Source organism: Conger conger, chromosome 7 (assembly GCF_963514075.1).
Source record: "Conger conger chromosome 7, fConCon1.1, whole genome shotgun sequence".
In the NCBI taxonomy this organism is placed as follows: Eukaryota; Metazoa; Chordata; class Actinopteri; order Anguilliformes; family Congridae; genus Conger; species Conger conger.
Genome location: NC_083766.1, coordinates 24,255,615 through 24,273,196, shown reverse-complemented (window position 1 = coordinate 24,273,196; position 17,582 = coordinate 24,255,615). Strand labels below are relative to the sequence as shown.

Below are 17,582 nucleotides of genomic sequence, written 5' to 3'. Positions count from 1 at the left end.
CCTCTCTCTCCCTCTTCCTCCTGGTCTCCCTCTCTCTCTCCCCTCTCTCCCTCTTTCTTCCCTCTCTCTCTTACTCTCCCTCTCTCTCCCTCCCCCTCTCTCTTCTTCCATCTCTCTCTTCCTCTTCCTCTCTCTCTCCCCCCTCCCTCTCTCCCTCCCTCTCTTCCTCTCTCTCTCCCCTCTCCCTCTCTCCCCCCCTCTCTCTCCCCCCACTCTCTCTCTCTCCTCTCTCTCTCTCTGGTACAGAGTGCGCGGGCTGTAAGGAGGAGATTAAACATGGCCAGTCTCTCCTGGCTCTGGAGAAGCAGTGGCATGTCAGCTGTTTCAAGTGCCAGACCTGCAACACCGTGCTGACCGCGGAGTACATCAGCAAGTGCGTTCCCTGGGACCGTGTGACTGTCACCTCCCTGTACCCTGGTACCCCTGTGCCTCCATTCTTACTGTTACTCTCTCCCACCCACCCCCTGTCTCTCTTTCCTCTGTCCCCCTGTCCCTGAACCATCGTACCCCTCCCCATCTCCTACTCACTAATCCACACCAGCCTTTTCCTGTTAACCACACCTCATTTTCACCCACCCACTCTCTATCTATCCCCTCTGTTAAATTCAGTTTTACAGCACAGTGCAATGGCTCCCAAAACTGTTCTTGGAGGTCCTGGAAGTTTCATTTCAACCCTCATTTTAGCACATCTGATTCTACCTATTAGCAGCTCAATGAGATCTCTAGCTGTTGAATGAGATGTGCTTTGTTAGGGCTGGAGTGAGAACCTACAGGATGGTAGATCTCCAGGAACAGGGTTGGGTAGCCCTGCTCTAGCTGCTGAATGAGGTACACTTTGCTAGGTTTGGATTAGCACCAGATTCAACTGATTTAGTAATCACGGTTTTCAATCAAGGTCTTGGTAAATTCAATCAGGTGCCTTATTACTGGTCTAATCCACATCGGCCATTTTCAGACAAGATTGAACTCCCCTGGCCATAACCCTGCACTTGCTGGGCTTTAAATGGCCCCCTCTGTTGATGACCCCCCCTGTGTGTTTTTGCTTTTTAGGGATGGTGTCCCGTACTGCGAGGCTGATTACCACGCCAGTTTGGCATCAGGTGCGAGACCTGCGACAGTACATCAGCGGCAGGGTGCTGGAGGTGAGTCCAAGGTCATGCAGGTGAAGGTGTGTTTCAGACACACACGCCTGTTTCATAATGAGTCAGGCATTCAGTCCCCGGAGATCCAGTTTCAGTAATGGAAGAATGTTTATAACCCTGTTTTTTTTTCCCATTTCGTTTTTTTATTTCATGATTTTCAAACTGTTCCTCCAAGTAATTCTCAAGACTCGAGGATTTCTCATCCTATGGTCCTCATCCTTTAAGACAGGCTAAACTGGCTCTGAATGTCTGCCGGGGTCCGTACGGTATCTGCCTCTCTATCGTTCCTCTGCTTGCTGTGCACACATTCAGCAGGATCAGTGACGGTCGTACTGCGTGTCTGTGGTTTATCAGACTGTGGGCTATCAGGGCAGAGGGGCTTAATGATGCTGACTTTCTGTTTTGGTATAACTACAATGGTGACTGCAACTCTCTCTCTCTCTCTCTCTTTACCACTCTATTGCACTTTATCACTCTATCACTCTATCAATCTTTATCACTCTTTATCTTTCCTTCTCACTCTATTACTCTTTATATCTCTTTAACACTTCCTCTCTCTTCATTGCTCATTATCTCTCTTTTTAATGACTTCTCCTTTCTTCCTGATCACCTTTTCTCCCCCCTTATCTCCCTTTCCTTACATTTTATCTCTCCTTTCTCACCCTCACATGCTTTCCTACACGCTGCCCCCCCAACCACTACACTGCGGGTGGTGCCTGTCCACCCCTCCCCCACCCGTGTAGCGGGTTTAGGGGAGTATGTGTTTTTGTCCTATACTTCTTGAAGATCTCCCAAAGCTGGTTTGGGGTTAATGCGTCCATAGCAACTGGACTCACGGGGGGGTGGGGTGGGGTGGGAGTAACGATTTGGAATCTCGGGTGGCGTTTTCCCCTTGTCAGTGTTACCGATAAGCACGTTTCATTTGATTGCTCGATTGCTGGAGTCTCAATTTCAGAAAATGGGCAGAGGAATGTGTATCTTGTAGATTGTAAGAGTGGCAATTTACTCTGCATGAATAATTTCACAAGTATTGTGGTGTTATTCAATTTCTCTCAGCCACGCGATCCCCACTCTGCTTCCAGTGCACATTAAATATCAATATATCACTGTGCTGTAGTTTATATGTCTCCCTGCACAAGAACCAAAGAACTTTCAGATGCCTGATAAACCACAGGCCTGTATTACTAGGCAGGATTGCTGGATAACTGCACTAAAACCCAGAACCCTCCTTATTATGGACTGAAGTAAAAAGAGCTAGGTTTCTAGGTTTTGCTCAGTGCAGCTATCCAGCTAACTCAGTAATCCTGCTTTGTGGGTTTCACTCAGTGCAGTTATCCAGCTAACTCAGTAATCCTGCTTTGTGAAAGGCCCTGCCAGGGGGCAGCTGTAGCCTAGAGGCTGAGGTGACTGGGACCCCTGAAGGTTGGTGGTTCTAGCTCCAGTGTGGCCACAATAGATCAGTGCAGTTGTTGGGCCTTGAGCAAGGCCCTTAACCCCACTGGGGGATTGGCCCCTGCTTAGTCTAATCAACTGTAAGTCTCTTTAGATAAAAGCACTGGCTAAATAGCTGTAATGTAATGCATTAGTTATCATCTCACCAACACCACATCAACAGCATCCCGACATTGTTAACAACGTAAGCGCTGTGGACATGCTGAGAGCAAATGAAAAACTCTAAACGTGTTCAGGCTCCACACAACCAGAGGTTTAAAAATAGGAGGCTTTTTTTATGCGCTGTTGTGGTCTGCCTGACGTGAACATGTCTGACAGCACGTACCTGCGTACCTGAAGGAGAGAGAGAACTGGTGTGATGTGGCCAGCAAAAGAGATGCACATTGCTGTCTGAACATTGAGAGGAAAAAATTTGAAATGACTTCTAGAGAGCTGTCGCCTCTCTTGTTTGACCTACCTGCGCAAAGCCAACTCTGATTGTGTGGAACAGTGTTAAACCCACTGGACAAACTGAAGTCAAACAAATCAACATCATGTTGGATTTCTGAACGGGTTAGCAACTAGTAGCAGCAGTCTCAGTTAGCATTGCGAATGACTCCCAGGCTTCAGCTCTGGTGGCAATTGGACCCGGTGCTGTGCATAAAAATAATAATTTGCGGTAGCTTGTTAGCTAATTGATACAACACAATGTTAGCAAATAATTATTGAATAGTATAATTCATAATAATGAATGACAGGAACAAAATGTTTCAGCAAGAATAAGTGGTTTCTCCCACTGTAGCCTGGATTTGGGGTGTACGGGGAGATTTCTTAAATAGATTTTGTTTAATGGTGTGATAAGAGCGCAGTGAGGTAAAGCAAATACGTGGTTGTGGTGCGTGTGTCTCCAACCGGGGCGTGAGGTGCCGAGTGGTGTAAGCATCGCTTATTCCCAGTTTCATTTTGAAGTCATAAATAAACCTGGGATTAATGTTTGTTTGTTTTTTGGGCTGACTGCCAGCCCCTTTAGTCCTCTCTCTTACAGCCGGACGTGATAGACAGCCCCTTTAGTCTTTATTGCATTGTGTAGACAAATGCTTTTTTTTCTCTTTACATTTCAATATTGTCGATGTTTTCTTCTCAATTTTTGACGGCTTGTTCGACAGAATAGACACGAAGTGCTGACTGGACATAATTGAGTGACTTCAAATTCCATCTTCCTTTATTAACAAATCTCTCTCTGTCTCTGTCTCTTTCTCTGCTTCCTCACTGTCTGTTCTTCTCTCTCTTTTGTATCTTCCTCCTCCTTCCTTTTCCTCTTATTCAACGGGTGTCCAATGTGAAAAGTCTGCATGAAATAAAGATGAAATGAAGTATCATGAATTTGTTTTCTCTTTTCTTCCCTAACTCCCACTTTCTCCTTCTATCTCCCTCCCTCTCCCTCTCTCTCTCTCCCTTCCTCTCCCTCTCTCTCCCCCTCTCTCCCTCTCTCCCTCCTCTCTCCCTCCCTCTCACTCTCTCTCCCTCTCTCCCCCTTTCCCCCTCTCTCTCCCTCTCTCCCTCTCTCTCTCCCTCTTTCCCTCTCTCCCTCTCTCTCTCTCTCCTCTCTCTCTCTATCCCTCTCCCTCTCTCCCTCTCTCTCCCTCCTGTCTCTCTATCCCTCTCCCTCTCTCCCTCTCTCCCTCCCTCTCTCAGGCCGGGGGAAAGCACTACCACCCCTCGTGCGCCCGCTGTGCCCGCTGTAACATGATGTTCACCGAGGGGGAGGAGATGTACCTGACAGGTGAGCGGGACGCTGCCTCAGGAGGCTGCGCGGGCAAACACGCGATGCCAGAGCTGTGTCGGCTCAGGTGAAGGCCAGCGAGGCAGGGCTCAGAGAGGAACAGAGAGAAGAAACTGTGTCTTTAAGCCCAGTTCTGACCAAACGACCTGCAATGCAATAAGCTGCAGCTGGCCACCTGCGTGCACCATGAATCTGGCCACCTGTGATTAGACAAGCTGAATCTCCTGCAATGGCAAGTGCCAGCATCAAAAATGGTTTTGTCGTATTGAAAATCTTTGGTCTGAACTGGGCTTTTGGAGGAAGGTATAGGGCCATTTCTGTTACATCTGTAACAGCTCACAGCTGGGTCTTCTCCTCTTCCAGTAGTGGCAAATGTGGCTAAATTTTGAGGATGTTGTTTGATCCTGAGTATTTTTTCTTTTCTTTCTAGAATGTTCTTAACTGGACATTCTAATGCTGATGTAACAATTATTATGGTAACTGAAGGCAGTTTAGTTCTAGAACACCAACTTAAGCATGGTAGAATGTTCCTAACTGAGCATTCTAATACTGATGTAACAATCATAATGACAGTTGAAAACAATTTACTTCTACTTTTGTGAAACATTCCAAAAAGCTGACTCTTCATAGGGTTAAATGTCCCTCCTCCTCCTCTTTCCGACACCTACCTGCTGTCTGCTTCCACCAATAGTGGAGCGGAAGTTATCTTCTTCCCTGCATGCTTGTCACCAGGGTAACTGAGCTATTTTTCTGTTGGGTTTATCTTTTAGTTTGGTATACCCAAAAGGGTGCAAGCAAAGGCCAAGACTCAATAGGAACATATGCACATACTGTCCGGATCCTGGTCTATTTCGAATCAGTATTCTTTCTTCTGTTTTGGCTGAAATGCTGTTTGTCGATCGGAGAATACACAAGGCTAAATCCCAGTGGTATTGTAAACCGTAATTCATCAGGTCCTTGGAGCGGGCCCTCTGGAAGATTGCCGTTATATTAACAGACTCGCAACCTCGCCGCGATCGATCGGAGTGGTATTTTTGCACACTGTGAAGCTGAACCCACAGCGGCTGTTTAACACTGAATACCCTGCACGGCTGTGACAGATTCACTGGAGTTTTTTCCCCTGCCGGTGTGTTAAAGCCAGGCCTTATCACCAGAACATCATTAGCTGTGTGGAAGTGCTCTGAAGCCCTTAATAGAACAACGAGGCTGGAAGCTGCTGATGTGCATTGTTGCTAAGCACAGTCCAATTAGAAGGGCTTGCTGAGGAAGCAGTCCAATCAAAAGGAACCCCCAAAATAAATTGTCCAATGAAAAGGGCTCGCTGCAGAGCCGCGGTGGCGCAACAGGCTAAGACGCAGCAGACTTGCGGGGACCGGGGTTCGATTCTCGGTCCTGCCAAAAAGCCAAGTTTGGCCGGCTCACGTGGAGCAGCATAATTGGCTCGCTGCTCCAGGGGGAGAGACTTGGCAGGGTTAGTAGATCGCCGCACAAAAAGCACATCAGGCGCCTCGGAATCATGGTTACCAGCATGTGGCGAGACGGCTTGAAGAAGGTGTGTCGCTCTCCTTCGGGCTGCTGAGGGACGGGGTGCAGGCGGTGTATCTAATACTAGCACTAATTGAATCAGACTGGGTCCAACTGGCTACCGTATTGGGAGAAAAAAAGGGAAAAAATCAGATAAAAATATATTTAAAAAATAAAATAAAAGGGCTCACTGAGGAATGATGTGTGCTCATTCGCTTCTCAGCATTTCATATTGGAACCTTGTAAGAAATCATCTCGCTATCAACACTCTGGCATCCTCAATAAATTACTTTATTTCATTAGCTGTCAAAGTCAGTGCATTGTGACTTTGGTGCTGTTATAAATATTTCATGAAGCATGTATGTGTTCTGAAATATGGATTATTCTTGGTAATGTGGGAATTGTTACTGAGGCAGTCAGATTGACTCAGATAATGGTGTTTGATTTTACAGCTATCAGTAAAATGACTTTGACAGTTTGTTTAGCACTAGGTAGGTTATCTTGGTTGGTTAGGTTTATGTTATCATGAAATGTACTTTCATTTTCAGTGCTACAATGAAACAAACCCCCACCCCCATATTAATGTAGGATTCAGCACCAATTACCCACAATGCCCTGTAGACTATGAGATCAAACCGTTATGCCACAAACAACAGTACGCCTTAGGCAAGGACAGGATACTGAGAAACAGAAAACAACTCATTATCATTTTCTGTGACTTCATGGGTATGAATCATGGCTTTACTGACTGTTAACATTTACTGAACATCCCCCCCAGGAACAGAGGAAATCACTTTCTTTCCTTGGTATTCATGTGTGTGTGCGTGTGTGTGTGTGAGTGTGAGTGTGTATGTGTGTGTGTGTGTGTGCGCACATGCATGTGTGTATGAGTGTGTGTGTGTGTGTGTGTATGAGTGTGTGTGTGTGTGTGCATGACTGTGTGTGTGTGCGTGTGTGTGTGAGAGTGTGTGTCTGTATGTGCGTGCATGCGTGTGTGTGTAAGTGTATATGTGTGCATCCATGTGTGCATGAGTGTGTGTGCATGACTGTGAGTGTGTGCATGTGCGCGTGTGTGCGTTTCTTTTGTCTGTGTGAGATCTCTTCATTATGGCAGTTAATGCATTAGAGAGATATCCCGCTTATTGATGAATCAGTCAGTCCCCACCACCCTTCTCCAGGGGCAGGGAGAGCCAGACCAGGCAGATTAATTCCCCTGGAGAAGTGCAGCACCGTGTCCTTTCTGCTCCAGACATGCCTGTTTGGTTTAGACACAAGGGCAGCTGAAATCGCCTTGCTCTTCAAATAAGAAATATCTCAGCTTTTAATATCCTGTCCTGTAGAAAAACTTCTAGAGTATTCTCAAAATTCCAAGTCAGTTTTCTAGAACTCAATTACCAGTTTTCAATTACCACCAGTAATGATTGTTACATCAGCATTAGAATGTTCTTCACTGGACATTCCAATCACATATTTGTGACATCACACCTTAAAGGGTTAAATCCTCTGGATGGATGGCTCATGGTGTTGAAGCCTTCTTTCTGTGTTACAGGTTCTGAGGTCTGGCATCCACAGTGCAAACAGGTCTCGCGGACAGAGAGGAAGCTAAAGGTAAGCTTTCAAGTCTCACCAGCAAGGACAGTATGTATCCCCCTGAGACCTGGCAGGAAAAAGGTATTTCATTTTTTTGAGGTTTATGTATTTTCCTTATGTATTTATGTATTTTTGGAATTTATTTTTTATTTGACTACATTTCTTCTCAGATGACAAAACCATTTTGCAGTGAAAGTATGAAAATACAAAAATAATGAATGCTCCCTGTAGTGTCAGTTTCAGCATAGCAGAATATATGGTTCCTGAGATTAAGACCAGAGAATCACGCTCTTAATGAGAATCTAAGTTACTATCAGGTCCATAGACAAACCGCTGACCTCCGACCTTTGACCTCTGCCATTTTCTTCCCCCTTACAGCACAGGCGTACTTCGGAGACGTCTATCTCCCCCCCCGGCTCCAGCATCGGCTCTCCGAACCGGGTCTTCTGCGTGAGTATCACGTCACATGGGCACTGGCGCCAGGCTCACGTCTCCCCGCGGTCTGTAGCTGGTTTGTGCGAGGTGGGAGAGGGTCTGTCAGACCCTGGCAGGGAGAAACCCATCCCCCTTTGTTAGACTTGAGACACCCAGACAGCCTCCTGTGCTTATATCAGCAGTGTGCTGATGAAGTGGGTTTTTTGTGTAGTTTCTGTTCATCTGTACCCTGTGTTTTGCGTTCTTAAACGAATAGTCCACTAACATGAACACTGTAATCATACCAACGTCTAAGGCTCAGTAACACATCGTTTCCTGTTGTCTCTGAGTTCTGATCTCGTCCGATGTTGTTAGCATGCACGTCTCTGGTTTATTCATGCTGTACCTAATGTTAATGTAATGTATGTAAAGTGTTTCGTGTTACATTTTGTGTCTGTGCCGGAATCCTGATGAGATTCTGTGTTTTAAGGGATCAATGATGTTTAAGCCCCTGCTGGGCGTCAGCTGAGCTCAATGCAGTTTTCAGTTAGCTATATTTTTGCCCTCAACAGCACCCTGGGGCAGACGGTCGTGTCAGAAGGGTAGTCTTGCGTTGTAATCTCATGCCTGCTTGTTTTCTAAATCAAGGGAAAAAAAGAAAAGAGAACAGCCTCGTAAAAGAGGCCTCCAGAAAAGGCAGCTCTGCCTCCCAGCAGATTTGGCTTTGTAATTCCTGCGATTGTCCCTCATACAGAAGACCAGGGTTCAAGGCTCACCCGTTCTGCCTCCAGGGTGCTGATGAGCTCAGTTTTCTTTCTGGGCTGTTTGGGTCCTCCCATATGAAATGGTACTGTTCACCATGGGAACCTGATTAAGGGGCAACCAATTAAGGCCTTTGATCAATTCACGCGGGCCAATCAGCAGCCTGCGGCCGATCAAACCTCTGTGTGTGTGTCTTGTCTCCGCAGCTTCACGTCTTTCATCTGTTCTTTTTTTTCTGTTCTTTTCTGTTCCTTTGTGTCCTTCTTCCAGGGCAAAGTGGGAAATGATTTCCTTAAGTACAAAGATTTCGTCGCTCTGCCGAAGGTTAAAGCTATTTATGATCTGGAGCGGCCAGAGCTCCTGTCCTATGAGTCCTATTGCAGATTGCTTTGTGATGACAGGCTAGATCGGTCCTGCTGCGGGGAGGTACTGAGGCCCTGGGCGTGTCGCTCTCCCCCGTCTGTGTGCGTGTGACTTGTGCCGCGCTCCCGACCCCGTCTGCCACGCCTACTCCACCGCATACCCCGCCCCCTGCGCCGAGAGCCCCGCCCACTTACCTGCATACTCCACCCCCACCCTTGCATGCCCCACCCCCAACATGTCTGCCCCACCTCCAGCTGAACCCTTTGACAAGCAGGCTTTTTGAGGTACAAGATTCAAAGTCGGTGTTGTAGAACTCTTTGGGTTATAGAACTATTGCTTTCGGTTGCCAGGAGTGTTCAGTTAAGAACATTATCATGACACAGTATTTGTGACCTCACACCTTCCAGGGTTAATGGGCATCTGTGTCAAAATAAAATATGAGAAATACATGTTCCAGTGACCACAAACGATTAAGCATTTCAAATGCCAAGAAAACCTCCATTTGAACAATGACAATGAAGAATTACGCCTCATGTTCTCTAGACTATGACGTTGTTTTCAAGTGTAATGTTCACCTGTTAATGGGAAGACTTAACAGATAGATATAGCTGTTAATTGCTTGGTGAAATACTGTCGTTTTGTGAAGTGTCCAAAAAATGCACAATAAGTGTGGGTTTCTCATTATGCAGACGAAAGCTGTCAGTCTAGCACCTCAAACACATTTGTTTTGTGTTTCAGTTTTCTTTGACTTTTCCTCTTTTCCTCACTGTTGGTTGTCCTGCATCGTATGCATACATCAGAAAGCTTGTGCTACTCAAATAGTCTTAGTGCTGCTATGTGAGCAGGGATGAATGGCCTGAATGTGTTCTCTGCATGGTCGCGATGATCAAATGTAGGCTTCCAGCAAAAACAAAACATCAAGCTTCAGCACGTGCCTTGGTGGCTAATTCGATGAATGTTCTGTCCCCAGTGCTTTTGGTTCACTTCCCGTGTTTTGATGTACCTGGCCCAAAAACCCGCATGAATTATTGCACTAGAAAAATGCACTTAGCACAGTCCACTCAAAAGGCATGTCATTATCTCTTTCAATGCGCATGGCAATAATTCTTATAAGCACCTCATCAACTGTGTTAAGCGATAACAATATAATAGATGACACTTTTATGGTATTACTATATACAGTGATAGGTTCAACTAAATAAAATCTGAAAAGATTGCGAGGTGACATATTATAGTCAGCATTGTATCTGTGTGATTACATTCAGTATGTAAATGTATACTACTATTTGTTGGTATTGTGTTAAAACACTTTTCTGGTAACTTGCACCTGTTTACTTATGTTTATTTGTTAAGTGGGTTTCAAAACCATGGCCTTCGTAGTCTGAATAGACCACCAAAAAGATCTAGGCAGCATGTAGATATGAGGACCAGAGAGCACTGCTGTTTTGGATTTACGGGGGATGAGAAGTGTCTGTTGTAGGCAGACAGGTGCTGAGTTGCTTGGCCAATTTCTGCTGCCCTTCCACAGAACTTTTATCCTCCCATGACCATGCAGATCCAAATTATTGTTATTATAATTTTTTTATGGAATGTCCCATATAGTGTGGGTTTCGGCACAGTTTACAGGAAGACATGGACTGTGATTTACACCACATACTTAGCATGCTGCTAGTACGGCATTTCAATGAAAATCGGCCTCTATCTGCAGTAGTATGCTAGTATGCAGACTCATGTCCCCTAGAGAGGACAAACATTACATGTTGGGTAAAAGATATAGTCAGCACGTGCAGTAGCATTTAACCAGCTAAAAGGCCAGAAGTTTGACCCAAGATGCGCGGTAGGTACTGTGACTAAGAGATTATCATTGTCCCCGGCCCGGTTCAAAGTCTGAGACAACAGTGATGAAGTGGCCCTTCACCCGTCTGTTGAACCCTGACTCCCTCTCTCCCTCTCCACCTCTCTCTCCCTCTCTCCCTCTCCCTCTCTCTACAGTCCCTGGGATCCCTCTCTCAGTACTCTCAGGTAATTACACCTCTATTCTCAATCAATCAATCACTCAACACATCTCTTGTCATTTTTGTGTTATGTGAAATCAGGTTGCCATACAACCATCCACATTATCCTGGAACATCCTTTTGAGTCAATGTGTCAGTGTTTCCACAAGACCTTTAAGGGTGAAAGATGAGTTCCAGAAGTGTGTAGCAACCCTCTGTCAGCTGTGTAAACAATTTTTATTTTCACCCATCTTTGTATGAATGCAAAACAAACAGCTGAACTAATCTCATTGATTTTCAGGGAGTCTCCCAGGGTTTCCACCCTCTCTCTCAGTAATAATCTCTAGTAGTAATATATCTGCCTCCCCCGTCAATTTCAGAGGTCCCAGCCAACGATTAAAATGGCTGCTCTCCAAAATGAGTACTGTTTTCGGTATTAAGCAGGTGTTCGTATCCAGAGTAACTTACGCAATTTTATACTTTGCTTTCTATGCATTTATACTGCTGGATATATAGAGCAGTTCACATTAAGTAACCTTGGTCAAGGGTACAGCAGCTCCTGGCCCTCCTGGGAGTTAAACCTGCAGCCCCTTTGGGTATAAGTCCGGTTCCTCAAACATTATACTGCACTGCCACCCCATGTCTGTAAGGGCAGGTGTTTCACAGCTTTAAAAAGTGTGTATCTGTGTGCATGTGTGAATTTACATGTACTGTAGGAGTGTGTGCATGTATGTGTGTGTGTTTATTCATCCTTCATTTAACCAGGAAGGTCCCATTTAAGATACAAGATCTTTTCTTGGTGTGCGTGTGTGTGTGCGTGCGTGCGTGAGTGTGTGGGTGTGTGTGTCTGTGTGTGCGTGTGCGTGTGCGTGTGCGTGTGCGTGTGTGTGTGTGTGTCTGCATGTGTGTGTTTGTATGCGTGCGTGAGTGAGTGTGTGTGTGTCTGCGTGTGTGTGAACCTGATGCATTAGTGGTGCAGGGTTTAGGACCGGTGGTGTGGCTCTGACCTTTGACCTCTCCTCTCTCAGGACATGTACGACAGCGCCAGCGTGGAGCTGAGACACCGCCGCTCCTCCAGCCCCGGAATCGTCGACTCGCCCCTGTACGGTCGCCACGGCTTCCCCCCCGCCTCGCCCCGCTCCCCCCGCTCCGGTGAGTCCCAAACGCAGGCGCCCCCCCCGGGGTCCGGGGTGTTTTCAAACCTCGGGACTCAAGTTTACCGGGGCTGCCATGTTGTACAGTTTGGAGCCAGAGTCTGCGCAGTAGGGAAGCCGATGCGGCTCCTCCGCTAAGCGTGTCAGAGAGAGTGATGTAATCTGTCCTTGGTTCGTCAACAAAGTATTGTCATATTGTTCTAATAACACAATAACGTACAGAAAATCCGCACATGGGGAGGCATTAGATGGGGGAAAAATACAGATTGCGACTGCGCTGTCTCATGGGAAAAAATGTTTGACTTTGTATTTTGACCGCAATTGTACCATTGACTTTACATTGAAAACGGGTCTGTATGACCTATACTGGAGCTAACCACAGTGGCGCTAGTGAGCTCCATCTCTCACGGTCTCTCAGTATGAGCAGGACATGAGGTTGGGAGAAGAAGCCCGGTTTTGGCCGCTCGGTTCACGCTCCTGTTGTTCTCTTTGGCAGCGGGCAATGAGAGTGGCAGGAGCTCCCCCTACTACAGCCCTCTGGACGGCCGGTCCAGCACCCCCACCACCTACCACACCCCCAAACACTTCCATGTGCCTGGTGGGTAACCAAACCTTCCCCCTCCGTTACGGCTTTCCCCACTGATTCTGTAGCAGGCCGACTCAGCTTCAGAACGCAGTGTGAAACTCCTCCATTTGGGCCCGCATGTGACAGAAAATATTGAACCACACCTGGGTCAAATACGAAATTTGGTTTCAAATACTTTTCTGTGCTCGGTTGATCTTGTCTGGCGCCATCGATCCAACCAAAAGAACCAGAAGCCTGGGTTTGCCTTCTGGTGCACCAGACAAGCTCATTCGAAGCACAGAAAAGTATTTGAATCCAAAACAATTACCTATTTGACCCAGGTCCGTATTGAGCATCCTGTTGAAGATGCACAACACAAACCGCACACTGGGACGGTCTGTATCCTGTGACATGACTGAAAATGACATTCTGGTCACATCCTTCTTCTGATCTAGATGCCAGCTCCTCCCCTTCCTGTCCTCCTTCTGCCCACTTCCTGTCCTTTGTGTTTCACTTCCTCTTTCTTTGTCTTCCTCAGCGACAGGGGAGTCCAACATCTACAGGAGGCCCCCCATCTATAAGAGACATGGTACAGTGTGGGTGGGGCCCTCAGAGGGCCTGGGGTTACTCTCTTTTTGGAGATACGCTGGGACTGGGGTACTCAAATCGGGCCCTTGAGGCCCAGTGTTACTGCTGGTTTTCATTCTTCCCCGCTAACCTGATTTAAACCTGGGGCACCCAGTGACTTAAATCTGGCCAATCAGCAACCAATTAACTATCACACGCATAGTTCAGTATTATATCAGCTGTTACAAAGTACATACACTCTCGGAAAAAAAGTAACAGGGGAGGTACATTTTTGTTCTCCAAGGATCGAATTTCCCAAATGTACCCTGAAAGTACAGTAATGTTTTCTCTGTGTAGAAAACGCTTTCCAAGCAAAAAAGGTAGAAATTAATTATATATTGCTGGCGAGGGGTACAATTTTATGTACCTGTCGGGTACCGCCCCAGCAACCAGCATTTGTACCTTTTTAGGTACTTTGTACCTTTATTTCTGGGAGTGTACTCATACTATGTGCTCTGTTAGAGTTGAACTAACACTGGACACTGTACTGTGGAGACCAGAAGACCAGCAGAACAACAGGCCCCAAGGACCAGAATGGAGTAGCTCTGTGTTAGGGAGTTACAGTGTGAATGCAGTGACTGCTTGTAGTGTCTTCAACAAACATGGCTGTCAAAAATCTCAACCCCCTCCCCCCATAAGACTCCACAGGACTTTACAGCAGTGCTGCTCAACACCATGTCCTGCAGGCATTTGCTTCCACCATGCGCTACACACCTGATTTCACTAATCAGCTTATTACCAGGTAAATTACAGATAAAATAATTCGTGAAATTGGGTGGTGTAGCGCACAGTAGGAGTAAATACCCGCAGACACTGCGGCCCGCAGGACGTGGAGTTGAGTAGCACTGCAGACACTGCGGCCCGCAGGACGTGGAGTTGAGTAGCACTGCAGACACTGCGGCCCGCAGGACGTGGAGTTGAGTAGTACGCTGCAGACACTGCGGCCCGCAGGACGTGGAGTTGAGTAGCACTGCAGACACTGCGGCCCGCAGGACGTGGAGTTGAGTAGTACGCTGCAGTACAGCACATTTTTAGCTTCGCAGTGCCTGTAATATCCATCAACTGATAAAGGAATAAATGTGTGAATTCAGCTGGCCTAGTTGAAACATTTGCTAGTATGACTTGGTTCTGGATTCTAGCCCAGGGGGAAAACACGATGCGGGAGTTTGCCGAGGCGTAGAGTGACTGGTGTTGGATCAGCGATCAGCGTGTCTTTGCCAGCGATCTTAACAGCGCTGTTAGAACTCCCTTCCTTCCGTGGCAGCATTCCCGGGCACTGGGTCCCTGGCTCCATTCATCATTCCCGCTTTCAGAGCCGATGCCCTTATCGGGAATGACATGCACATCGCCGTGATTCAGAGAGCTATTACCGGAGCTCCAACAATGGATTTCCCACAAGTCCATTCGGGAATCTTACCTTTCCGTCTGATTTACAAGTATAGTTTGCGCTTGACTAATTCTTTTACACACTAAATGTGGAGGCGTTTACTGTATCTAGTGTTTCTCGTTAAAAAGGCAATGACTATTTGGTCAAACAGTACATTTGGAATCTTACTAAATTATCCAAGTTCAGTTACCTGGTACTTTTTCTTTTGTGGCACTTATTTCTGTAGGTATTTAAATTGATTCTGGATATGTGAGCGCTGTTGTTGTTCATATAATGTCCTTTGGTGCTCATTGGTGTAGGTTTTTGTTACATAAGTCAATAATATGATATTATTTATGCATATTTTCACTGAAAGGCAGTTGTGTTCATTGGTTTTATTGCGGTTGTTTCAGTACCTTTTTTTGCGCGTGACCTGCATGCTGTGGTTTGTGCCCGTGTTTCTGGTTGTGTCTGTGTTGACTTGTGCTTCTGACTGCATATTCTGGGTATTAGTGTGCATTACAGGCTTCTCCTCCATGATACAGGGGGTTTTCAGGGTGGGGCAGGGCAGGGTAGGGCAGGGTTAGGCTGGGGAGGGTGGGGCAGGGCAGGGCAGGGTGGGCCAGGGCAGGGTAGGATGTGGGTGGGGACAAACCGTTCTACACCCACCACTTTCCCACAATTCTCCTGGAGCTGAAGCATCCAAGATCCTCCATTCACAAGCACACATGCGTACAGCACTCACACAAACACACACACACAGCCTCTGACAGTGGCAAGCTGCTGGAAATCTGCGGTCTATATATAAATGAAAGGGTACGGAAGATGAAAGCTTCGACTGCAGCTCAGAGCTCCCCTGTGAAAAGACGTCTGCCGCGCTGTGCAAACCTGCCCCATCAGAGCCACACATCTCTCACCCGAGTCACACCCGACGAGACTCCGGCTGTCAGAGGAAGACGGAACTGCAGCCCCCTGCTCATTCATAATACATGTGTTCATAATAACTGGCTGATAACACGCTGCCAGTTTGACAGGAGCAGAGAGGATGGTGGGAACCTGCTCCCAGGTCGCTGAGCCCGGGCCGCCCCTTTATTTAACGGTGCTGTGAGCGTGTCGGTCTCTCTGCGGCCTGACGTCCACCCCTGACCTCTCCGCCGACATGGGCTATGTGTCTCGCCGTTCCCACTCGATCGCTGGTCTTTTTTTCCACACTCTCAGCGTTACACGTGATCCATGTCCACAGATTACCACACCTGCTGCTTGTACAAGAAATAAACTGTAAAAGTATGAGTGTGAAAGTTTTCAGTGAGCGTATTCCTGCCGCTTCACTCCGAGCCTGTAATGCACTAAGGCATTTGACCTTTTGCTACCCGTGTGGAAGAAGCTTCGTATGTACCATAGGTGGGGACAACCAAGAGAGCTGATTGGTTAAAAAGTCTGAAGGCTGCATGCCGTGATTTGTCTGATTTGGCTTCACCGTGGTTTGTGTTTCTGTCACATGGGAAGCAACGTTAGCTGGTTTTTCTGTGCTCTCCTTTCCTCCCGAACCGCCGATAACGTTCCTTTTCCTGTCTCTCTATTTTCCATTTTTGTTTTTCCTCTCCCGTATTTTTCCCTTCCTTGTGCCCTGCCCACAATGCTTTTCCCCGGCCGACTGTCTGGTCTGTAAGTACCTCGCCATCTTTCCTTCGTCCGTGTGTCTGTCCGTCACTCGCCCCCTGTCCGTCACAGAGGGCTCATTTCAGCGATGTCATTAGTGTCATTAATCAGCTGGATACAAAAACCCTTTTTGGAAAGGTTACCTTGCTATTATTATTATTATTATTATTATTATTATTATGTTTTTGATTATTATTATTTTTGTCAAATATCTGTTGTTTGTGGTATCATCCCTGGTCTAAAATCCCCACTATGACCAGCTTGAAATACCAGCTACCAGCTGTTTCAAAACATAGCTTGAGGGATGTTGAAGATTTCATAAACAAGCATTGTTCTGATTATGTGCTGTACAATAATTATCTCTCATTTCTGTTTTCATGTGACATTTTCTTTCTTTTTTTTTTGCTTCATTGCAACAAAAATATTTACACATTTCCTTTGTGTTAATAATAGCTTAGGAAAGAGGTTACAGAATGACACGGGCCAGTCTAACCTATGCTAAGCCCTCGCTGTAGAAAGTTTGTGTGTTCACTTTTAGATTGTACTTGAGTCATGATCTCCGGTTATGACTATAATTACCTCATTATGAGAGGCAAGATTAATTTAGATCATAATCATAATCAGATTTAATGAGGAGGAGAGGAGGACAGTTGGAATGACAGTCTTTAACAGAGTACGGCACTCAAGTGCTCTCTCCGTACTCTCTCTCTCCCTTTCTCTCGTTCTTCCTCCCTCTATCTCTCTCTGTCACTCTCCCTTTCTCTCATTCCTCCTCCCTCTATCTCTCTCTGTCACTCTCTCTCCCTTTCTCTCGTTCTTCCTCCCTCTATCTCTCTCTGTCACTCTCTCTCCCTTTCTCTCATTCTTCCTCCCTATCTCTCTCTGTCACTCTCCCTTTCTCTCATTCCTCCTCCCTCTATCTCTCTCTGTCACTCTCTCTCCCTTTCTCTCATTCTTCCTCCTATATCTCCATCACTCTCTCCCGTTCTCTCGTTCTTCCTCCCTCTATCTCTCATCACTCTCCCTTTCTCTCATTCTTCCTCCCTATCTCTCCATCACTCTCTCCCTTTCTCTCATTCTTCCTCCCTATATCTCCATCTCTCTCTCCCTTTCTCTCTCCCTTTCTCCCTATCTCTCCATCACTCTCTCCCTTTCTCTCATTCTTCCTCCCTATATCTCCATCTCTCTCTCCCTATCTCTCGTTCTTC

General features: G+C 46.5%; 1 pseudogene; it reads left to right on the top strand.

Moving 5' to 3' along the window:
* LOC133132589 (actin-binding LIM protein 3-like) overlaps positions 1-17,582 on the top strand; it is an 88,940-nt pseudogene that overhangs the window by 61,896 nt on the left and 9,462 nt on the right.